The following is a 3,055-nucleotide window of genomic DNA, read 5'->3' on the forward strand; positions in this document are numbered from 1 at the left end:
CACCATTATATTTCAGTGTGCCTTGTCAATATTTAAATCTTGTTCTGTGTGACGTGAGTTGTAAATGGTTGAAAATCTCTGTGCTACAGTATCGTCACCATGTAGTTATAACAACACCGCAAAACCACCAAAAGACGTGTTTTGGTAGAGGGACTGCTGGAGGGGCCCATTGGGGCCCCCATTTGCTACCCCACCCCAGTATACCTGTGCTGTAGCCAGTGGAAGGGGCACTATCTTCCCGGTGATCTCTTCGGGAAGATGGTGCCGCACATAGAAAGCAAAGACTCTGGCTGCACTCTCCTGCCCTCGCTCTAAGCAAGGTGATCGGGCCACAAAAGGACCCCTGTCGGACCCCTGCCGGACCCCGGCCTGTGGGCCACAAAAGGATGCATTGGGGGCGGCATGCGGCCCATGGGTTTGACACCCCTGCCCTAGAGTATCAAAATTTGTTTCACGGCACCCCTAGGCCAAAGTTTTTTTTATTGAGAAATTCAGAAAAAAATATAAAATTAAGTAAATTGTGTTTATAGCATGTCATCCTCAGGTTCAGTTATGTTGTGAGGGAATGGTTTTGCCAATTTAATAAAGTATAAATAATTTTAATTGGTCCTGGACCACCAAACTATGCTACCAGTGCAAGAACCCCAGTTTGGAAACTACTGCCATAAAATAAACCTTTTTTGTTTTTTTTAAACTACATGTAATACACCTTAGATCTCAGTTCCTAAAAGGTTTTAAACCCTTGCATACAGTAAACTACACATATTTAAAAATCCTACACCGGGCACAAGTGCTCACGGGCCAATTTCATGGCAGTCTCGGATAGGAGGGCATTGTGGATTCACCAAGGGAATGCTGATGCTGACTCCAAGAAGAAAGGGAGTCTCTTCCCTATGAAGGTGAAGCCTTGTTTGGCGACGGCCTAGTTAATTTGATCTCGGCAGCTCCCGCAGGTAAGTCATCCTTCTTGCCCTATGTTCCCTCTCAACGGATGAAGACGCATCATTATCTGACGCAGTCATTTCGGCCCAATAGATATGCAAGAAGTTAAGATTCCCCTTTCTTTGCAGGTAGAGGAAGGAAAAGAGGGAAGAGGTCTGTAGCCTCTTCAAGATCGCAGGAGCAGAGATCGTCCTCTGCTTCTGCCAAATCCACTGCATGACGCTGGGGCTCTCTTGCAGGAGCCCGCACCAGTGGGGGGCACGTCTAAAACTCTTCAGTCAGTTCTAGATTCATTCGGACCTGGACTCGTGGGTTTTACAAATAGTGTCCCAAGGGTACAAACTGGGGGTTTCAAGACGTTCCCCCTCACCGATTGTTCAAATCAGCCTTAGTCAGCAGGGAGAAGGTTTTTATTCAAGCCTCTTCGTGGTCCAGAAGCCGGACGGCTCAGTCAGACCAATCTTAAATCTGAAATCCCTTAATTTCTACCTAAAGAAATTCAATTTCAAGATGGAATCTCTCAGGGTAGTGATCTCCAGTCCGGGGGATAAAGGAGATTTCATGGTTTTGGTAGACATAAAGGATGCCTACTTATATGTTCCCATTTAGCCACTGCATCAAGCTACCTGAGGTTTGCAATTCAGGATTGTCATTACCAATTTCAGACGTTGCCGTTTGGTCTGTCCACGGCTCCGAGGATTTTCACCAGGGTGATGGCGGAAATGATGGTCCTCCTTCGCAAGCAAGGAGTCACAATTATCCCGTACTTGGATGATCTCCTGATAAAGGCGAGATCCAGGGACCAGTTGGTGCAAAACATCTACTCTCCCTGACAGTTCATCAACAACATGGTTGGCTCCTAAACTTGCCAAAATCGCAGTAGGTCCCAATGACGCGGTTGTTGTTTTTGGGAGTGATACTGGACACAGAAGAGGTTTTCTTCTAGTGGAAAGGCTCTGGAGATCCAGAGTCTGGTCAAACAAATTCTGAAACCAGCAAGAGTGTTAATCCATCAATGCATTCAGTTGCTGGGGAAGATAGTTGCGGCCTACGAGGCCATTCAGTTTGGCAGGTTCCATGCCAGAGTGTTCCAGTGGGACCTGTTGGACAAGTGGTCCGGATCCCACCTACACATGCACCGGAGGATAATCCTGTCTTCCAAGACCAGAATCTCACTCCATTGGTGGCTGCACAGTTCTCACCACCTAGAGGGGCGATGGTTCGGGATCCAGGACGGGATCCTAGGGACCACGGATGCAACCCTCCGAGGCTGGAGAGCAGTCACACAGGGGGAAAACATCCAAGGAAGATGGTCAAGTCTTCCTTGGATGTTTTCATCTCCACATAAATGTTCTGGAGTTAAGGGCCATTTAATAACTGCAGACACAGTACGCACTGGGACGGGTGCCCAGCATCCTCTACGGACTAAGAGAAAAGGATTTACCGGTAGGTATTAAAATCCTATTTTCTCTAACGTCCTAGAGGATGCTGGGTACTCCGTAAGGACCATGGGGATAGACGGGCTCCGCAGGAGACATGGGCACTTTAAGAAAGACTTTAGTTCTGGGTGTGCACTGGCTCCTCCCTCTATGCCCCTCCTCCAGACCTCAGTTTGATACTGTACCCAGTGGAGACTGGGTGCTTTTCAGGAGCTCTCCTGAGCTTTCTGACAGAAAGTATTTTGTTAGGTTTTTAATTTTCAGGGAGCACTGCTGGCAACAGACTCCCTCATCGAGGGACTGAGGGGAGAGAAGCAGCCCTACTATCTGAGTTGCAAGGTCCTGCTTCTTAGGCTACTGGACACCATTAGCTCCAGTGGGATTGGTACGCAGGATCTCACCCTCGCCGTCCGTCCCAGAGCCGCGCCGCCGTCCCCCTCGCAGAGCCGGAAGATAGAAGCCGGGTGAGTATGAGAAGAAAAGAAGACTTCAGAGGCGGCAGAAGACTTCATGATCTTCACTGAGGTAACGCACAGCACTGCAGCTGTGCGCCTTTGCTCCCATACACCTCACATACTCCGGTCACTGTAAGGGTGCAGGGCGCAGGGGGGGCGCCCTGGGCAGCAATATAAACCTCTTTCGCAAAAATATAACATATATACAGCTGGGCACTT

This window comes from Pseudophryne corroboree, unplaced genomic scaffold, assembly GCF_028390025.1.
Source record: "Pseudophryne corroboree isolate aPseCor3 unplaced genomic scaffold, aPseCor3.hap2 scaffold_935, whole genome shotgun sequence".
NCBI lineage: Eukaryota > Metazoa > Chordata > Amphibia > Anura > Myobatrachidae > Pseudophryne > Pseudophryne corroboree.